Genomic DNA, 7986 nt, shown 5'->3' on the forward strand with positions numbered 1-7986 from the left:
TTTTTTTTTTTTTTTTTTTTTTTTTTTTTTTTTTTTTTTTTTTTTTTTTTTTTTTTTTTTTTACTTATTAAATCTAGTCTGTTCCAGAATGAAATTATTAAAAAAAAAAATCCAATTGCCAAATAATAATAATAATAATTTTGTAATTTTTTTAATTGAGAAATAAAACTGTCCATACATCTACCCTGCTTTTTACTATTCAAATATTGAAAATAATTGATGGGTTTTCAAAATAAAAATAATAAATAAATAAATAAATAACTTTTTTCTTTTTTTTTTTTAGTTTTAATAAGAATAAAATTTTAATATGATTGTGACCGATTCCCATATGGGAAAAAGAATAGAGGTGTTTTTGAGTTAGGTTTGGGTTATTAAAGTCATTAATTTTAATTTTTTTTTAATAAAAATATTTAAAATTTACGCTTAATTTTAATATATATTTTCAGAAATTATCTTTTAAATAGTTAAAAATTATTTTAAAGAATTATTTGAAATTAATAGTATTAAAAAAAGAGATGATTTATTTTGCGTGCAAAAATATATATTTTATAATTAGCAATAAATTCGTATTAATTCGATTCCATCTAATTTAGATTTAGAGAAATTCATAAACTAACTTAATTCAAAATTCGGTCTCACTGCTTCTCTCCTCTTCTCGTCTCATCGTTTCTCTCTTAAGCCTATTATATATGTCTCACAATTCCATGACCTGATTAATTATTTTCTTTCCAACAAAAAGAGTTCGTGACTTCCTCGAGAAACCACGTCTTTCCAACTCGGATCATCCGATTTAGCCCAACTTCTTCCGATTTTCATATTGTGTTTCAGACAACCACTGACGTCTCTTCCATTTTCGAAAAACCTTCATTTCTTTACATCGAATTCAACTTAAATAAGTTCATAACTCAACCCAAACAGTACAGATTTAATTGGGTTGATCGTGATCTTTAGCCCTAATAAAAATATATATATATTTTCCGGTTGCTAAAATCTTATTTACCTCCTAAAAATAATCTTGAATTAATGACATAATAATAAATTTGGTAATAAAATTAAGGTAAGAAATAAATCATTAGGGCATGGTCTTCCTTAATTAATTATAATGCAATGTTTGGTTGTTCATGATTAATTAAAAAAAAAAAAAAAAAAAAAAAAAAAAAAAAAAANTTCCTTTCAACACCCATTTGACTTCCTCTCTATCCTTTGACTTCTGGATTTTGCACTTTCTGCCAAATCCCAAACATTTATTATTTTTTAATTAAATAATTAGTTAATTTTCCATTTGGTTGGGATGCTTCACTGGCAATTTATGTTGTTGGATCTCACTCATCCATATGTATCATTATTTTGATTTCTTCTATAGTTTTAATTTATATTCTTTACATTATAAAGATTTGTATGCTTCATTAATCAGATATTATTAACACCCAAACCATATACTAAAATCATACAGCGTCACAGTGGACATGTGCTTTCATATATTTACACCTACCTAATTCATCATTTTCCTTTAAAATAAAAACACCGGACAAAAATCACACCCACCATAAAATTTTCAATTTTTTTCGACGAGCAATGATCTTCGAGAATCATTGATATTATTAATTTAATACCGCGTCGATAACCCTTTTCGTTTTTCACTTTTTTCTCTATCCGTATTCGTTGTCTTATTATTCAAATGTTCGATTGTGATCGTGGACTAAAACTTTTACGATAAAAAAATAATGTGATCAAATATGATAGATACGACTTGGAAGTAGAAATGTGAATACGAGCCCAATTAAAATTGAATTTTATTTTTTAAAATTATTTTTTAACGAATAAATTGTGAAGTATTAAATGATTATCCATCTAATCGTTTGTGTAATACATAACTTGATTTGAATGAATTTGACCCATAAATGAAATTTAAATGCCATGGTTAGGATGTCACGTTGAATAATATATAGTTTAAAGTTTATAAATCAAGGTCCACTTAATTATTAATGAAGTGATGGAAATGATGTTTGTTTTAAAAAATAAATAAAAACAATTTGATAATAATATATATATATTATTATCAAATTGTTTTTATTTATTTTTTAAAACAAACATAATTTCCATCACTTTCCTTTTATGTACAATATCAATCAATGTCTAACTCTTGCTTAATTTATGTGATATTTTAAATTAATTTCAAAACTTTTATTTATTTATTTTTGTTCTTATATTTCTACCTTACTTATAACAAAAATCTCGATCCTTGAGTTTTCGAGTGTCGATCTTTCACTTGGCCGAGACTACCTTAGCTTGTACTTTAAGGCTATCCATACTGAAGCTCTCGTGTCAATCGCTTCTATCTCGCTGGCAAAAGGAATAGGACTTTTGGCAGAGCAGGAACGAGCTTTCGATATTTCGTATTGTGACTTGTTAATGTTTGATATTTCAATGTTACGATATTTTAATTATTAATGTAACATGTATGGTAGATAAGTTTAAAAAAATAACAATTCATGGACCCAGTATGGTTGAGTTGTCAAACTATATTCAATCATTCAAGTCAACGATCGAATCAACTCAAAATTTCAATCTAACCCTGAACGTTATCTCCAGTTTTAAATTTTCCAACCTGATATGACCGACACTAGCTAAGCCAATAAAATAGATGGATTTGACTTGGGTTTTGCCCGTTTATCTGAAAGTACGTATAATATTCGACCGAGCTACTTGTTTTGACATCTAGATAAAGAGCGAAGAGACAAGTAGTTTACTCGTTGCCTTAGATTAAGATGGCAAAACACCTCAAATCAAAAGCTAGCAAATCCATAATGATGAACTCCAAAGCCAACAAAATAATAACCCTAAGTCATTTGCAACCAAACATGTCCGACACTACTTTGATAACAGTCCCATATGGAACAATTATTATACTAACAACAATTTCCAAGAAATAGAATATATTATTATTATTATTATTATTATTAAGTTTTAAAACGTGTGGATTGAATAGAAATATAATTGATTTTAGAAGACAAAAAAACAGAAGAAATTAGGGTTCTTGCAAACACAACATGGAACAGTAGGGTTCTGTATTTTCATGTCAACTAGGCTAGCTCCTATCACATGTTCTGCCTTCCCCTTTGCCAAGAAATTTCTCTTTCTTTCGTGTTTTTTCTCTCGTTCGGTTCGACTCGAACGAACCGTCTTTACATTGGTCTTATACTATTTAGTTTCAAACTTGGTGTATGGGAGCTAAGACATGAGTTCGTGAGTTGAATAGAAACCCTAATAGGGTAATAATTTAAGCGTATAAATACATTGAAAGAGAATTATTGTGTCATATAGGATCATATAGGATGTAGGTTTGTTTTGTTTGTAGGGGAAATAGAATTTCTAGATGTACTGTTCGTTACGAATAAAATATTGTATTTTGTTGTGATATGAGCGAGACGATGAAATGTTCACGTGAGCGATCTTTTCTGTCATGCAAAGATAAAGTGAAGACTCTAGAGATGTTGACGAGTGGGGCGAGGATGAAAAAAAAACTTTCTCGTCTCTCTTTCCACCCCCTTGTTCCATTCTCTATCTCTACAAAATTTTCAATCATTCATGCCTAACGCATTTGTTTCGTATCTCTCGAGGTTACTAAATGTATCCACCGTTAGTAGATATTATCAACTTTTGCATGTTACGTATCGTTGTCAGTTTCACTATTTTTAAAACGCATTTACTATGGAAATGGTATAGCCATACACCAATCAGTGTCACGTACAGTCTAGCGATTGACTCTGATACTAGTCGTATCAGCTTAAGCTCACCATTAGAAGATATTATTCGTTTTTGTCTGTTACGTATTACCGTCAGCATTACAATTTTAAAATGCATCTTTAAGGTCGGCTGCCTTTGGGCTTTCACCCAAGGACAACAACCCAACTCCTAGTGCGAGACACTGGTAAGAGTAGGGTTAGACCTACTCCACAGTGGACGCGTTTTAAAATCGGGAGACTGATAACGATACGTAACGAGCCAAAGCGGACAATATTTACTAACAGTGAGCTTGAGCTGTTACTCTAAATTAGTTCAATGAATCGAGAGTGAAAATTTTAATTAACTAAAAAAATGATTGAAATAAGATTGGAGAAATTGTATGACAAACAAACAATAATTAATAATTAAAAAAGTTAGTTAGGATATAATATTTATTGTTATTATTATTATGGGGAAAAAGAAGAGAAATAGATTGATGTAAAATAAAGATAATTAGGGTTGTGTTTTGTTTGAGTTGGGAAATGATAATAAATGTGTGTACGGAAGAGGACGTGGTTTAAGAGTTGGTTGCAGTAAAGGACATGGCCGACATCGTCGATGTCGACTCAACGACATGACGTTTTCGCAAGTTTTTATCACCCAAAAAAACAAACTCTCATTTAATTCACTATAAATCATTGAAACTAATTTTAAAATGGTCGTTGGGCTTTGAAGTTTGGGCCGGCCCGATTCAAGCTCAAATTGTGTCTTAGATCGCTGGGCTTGGGCCTGGTCTGTCTTTGGGCTTATACGTTTTAGTGGACCTGGCCCAATGATGAGGAAGACCTTTTAGAAAATAATTTCAATAAAAATATTAATTAATCACTTTAAAATCATTTTTGAATAATTAATATATAGAGCATTTATTCAAAATTAAACAAACTTTCATTTATTTTAGTCATTAATTATTATGCTAGAAAAAATAAAAAATAAAAGCAAAAGAAAAAAAGAGCCTCCAGATTTATATGACCGGAGATGGGAACGAAACATTCCATATAAGAGTATGTAAACTTCTCTCTAATAAACACGTTTTAAAATCGTAAGAAATTCGATGATACGTAACGAACCAAATTGAACAATATCTACTAGGGGTGGGCTTGAGTTGTTACAAATATTATCAGAGTCCGACACGGATATTGTGCATGCCTAAGGGAGTGGAGTGTTCGATTACATATTGGTTGGGCCAAAACGGACAATATTTATGAACGGTTACAAATGTTATTAGAGTCCGATACTAGGCGATGTGCTAGTCTCTAAGGGGTGGAGTGTTTGGACCCACGTATCTAAAAGATGTATAAAAGATTTTAGTTATGATCCACCATCTCCACGACGAACATCATTACACATGATGAGAACGACAAGGTCGCTCGTGCGGTAAAACAAAAATTTATAATCATAAGTTTAAAAAAATACACACAAAAACAAAGACGCACGTAGATATGGATCATTTCTGATATCATTACACAAAAGGCTTTAATGGGGGGGCTGTTGGCATTGGGTTTTGAGGCATTTGGTCGAACAGGTTGAGGTCACGTGAGAGTGGAGCAGGCATTGTTTATGTGATGATAACTGCACCAAGTTGGGAACCCCATCATGATGTTTTGGACCAACACAGCACAAATCCAGCAAATCAGGTTAACCAGAATCTCCCTTTGTTGAACATCAAAAGCCCACATCCCCATGTAATGCAAATAAAAGGCTATGTGGGTGACCCATTTTCTACCTCTTTTAAGTGCTTGGAACAACCATCACCTTCCATTTAATAATGTTGCATGTTCAAAAAAAAGAAAAGAAGGAAATATAACACTTTCCTTTTTTTTGCCCTTTAATAAAAATACACGAATCGACGTCATATTCGAATGAGATTGATCTTGAAATTTTCTATCAATGGGAGATATTCTTGAAAGGGTCATATTCTTCTAGCTAAGGTCAGGTTGAGAGCTTCTGTAAGAGCCTAAATCCACCGCTAGCAAATATTGTCTTCTCAAGATTTTTCGTTGTGAGCTTTTCTTCAGGATTTCTCATGCGTGAAGCTGTTTTTTTAAGAGGGAACTTGCAAAAAAGGTAGTAATGTAGCGTGAAGCTGTTTTTTTAAGAGGGAACTTGCAAAAAAGGTAGTAATGTAACGACCCAGATCCACCGCTAGTCTCACAGTTTCTCATGTGTGGAGCTGTAACGACCCAGATCCACCGTGAGCAGATATTGTTCTCTTTGGGCTTTCCACTCCTTTATAAGGGTGTTTTGTTCTCCTCCCCAACCTGTGGGACATCACAATCCACCCCCTTTCGAGGCCCAGCCTCCTCGCTGACACTCGTCCCTTTCTCCAATTAAATGTGGGACCCCCACCAAATCCACCCCTTTTGGGGCCAGCATCCTTACTAGCACACCATCTCGTGTCTACCACCCTTTGGGGAACAACGAGAAGGCCGACACATCATCCGGTGTCTAGCTCTGATACCATTTATAACGACCCATATCCACTGCTAGCAAATACTGTCCTCTCTAGACTTTCCCTTTCAGGCTTCTCCTCAAGGCTTTAAAACGCATCTACTACGAGAAGGTTTCAACTCCCTCATAAAGGGTGTTTTGTTCTCCTCTCCAACCAATGTCGGACATCACAATCTAGGTCGTTACATAGTAGACGACGATTGGCAATAGCGAATTCATTAATATCTACTTTAACTCACTCTAGACCTAGACCATATTTTGAAACAAAGATCGTGAGATTACTTTAAGATTATATAATTACTTTTAACAAAAAAAAATATATAAATGAGAGAAGAAGATCGTGCACTTTGAAGGGTGTAACATGATTTCAAATCTTTCATAAACAAAAAAAAAAAAAAAAAACACATAAAATTAAGAAGATATTGTAAAGAAATGGAATGGTCAAAGAAGTATGAGTTTTGTTGAGACGAAGATTCCAGCTTTCCTTTTTCATGTTCTTTACTTTGTGGCTATCAAACAAAACATAACATATAAAAATTGATAGCCAAAGGTTGTCTTTACAGTCAGCAAAGCATTGCACCACTAATGCTTTGGACATTAACCCTAAATTAATCAAATCAGACCCCACCCCACTTCACTTATGCAACCAACCTATGTTTTTGTTTCAATATGAATGCCGTATATTTAATCAAATAAGCGATTATCATATGCAATCATTGTCCGAATAGTCGTTTTAGTCCATGCACTCTTCTGATAGCTTCAATGTTTGTTTATATACTATCTTTTGAGAGTTGGTCTAGTCATGAAATATCGTATCGAGCAAATGGGTAAAGGGAGTCATACAAGAAGCTAGCTATATAAAATATCTCTGGAGGGATGATTTGCTCGTAAGAATATCGTATAGGGCAAGTGGGTAAAGCGAGTGTTACAAAAAGAAAGTTATATATATACTATCGCTTCAGGGCTGACCTACTCATAAGAATATCGTATGGGGCAAGTGGGTAAAGTGAGTCCTACAAGAAGAAAGTTATATATATATATACTATCTCTTGAGGGATGATATGCTCGTAAGAATATCGTATGGGACAAGTGGGTAAAGTGAGTCCTACACGACGCAAGTTATATCTATATATACTATCTCTTGAAGGTTGATCTACTCATAAGAATATCGTATGAGGCAAGTGGGTAAAGTGAGTCCTACAAGACGTAAGTTATATATATATATACTATCTCCCGAGGGCTGATATGTTTATTAGAATATCATATTGTCTTGTTTGAACTTTCTCCTCAAAAGTTTTAAAACACGTATGTTAGGGGAGGTTTCTACACCCTTGTAAGGAATGTTTTGTTTTCTTCTCGAAATGATGTGGGATCTCACAATTCACCTTCTTTTGGAGTTCAATGTCGTTGCTGATACTCGTTTTTGTCTCCAATCGATGTGGGATCTTATATATAGGGCAAATGGGTAAAGCGAGTCCTACGAGAAGGCGGGAAATTGAAAGTGAGAAGGACATGCACTATGGGATAGAAATAAATGAAATCAAGATTCGAAAGGTTTAATAAAATTGGGACCAAAGGGGGAATTGGGAATTGGGAATCCACTAAGCTTGCATCACTCAAACACTAAAATCTATAAAATAGGTACAAAATTTGTTTGGTTTGATCCCTATCATTCTCAACAGGATGCTTTGATTGGACTCCCTACACCATGGGATAATGGAAACCCTTTTTTTTTTTTTTTTTTTTTTTTTT

Source organism: Cucurbita moschata, unplaced genomic scaffold (assembly GCF_002738365.1).
Source record: "Cucurbita moschata cultivar Rifu unplaced genomic scaffold, Cmos_1.0 Cmo_Scf00028, whole genome shotgun sequence".
In the NCBI taxonomy this organism is placed as follows: domain Eukaryota; kingdom Viridiplantae; phylum Streptophyta; class Magnoliopsida; order Cucurbitales; family Cucurbitaceae; genus Cucurbita; species Cucurbita moschata.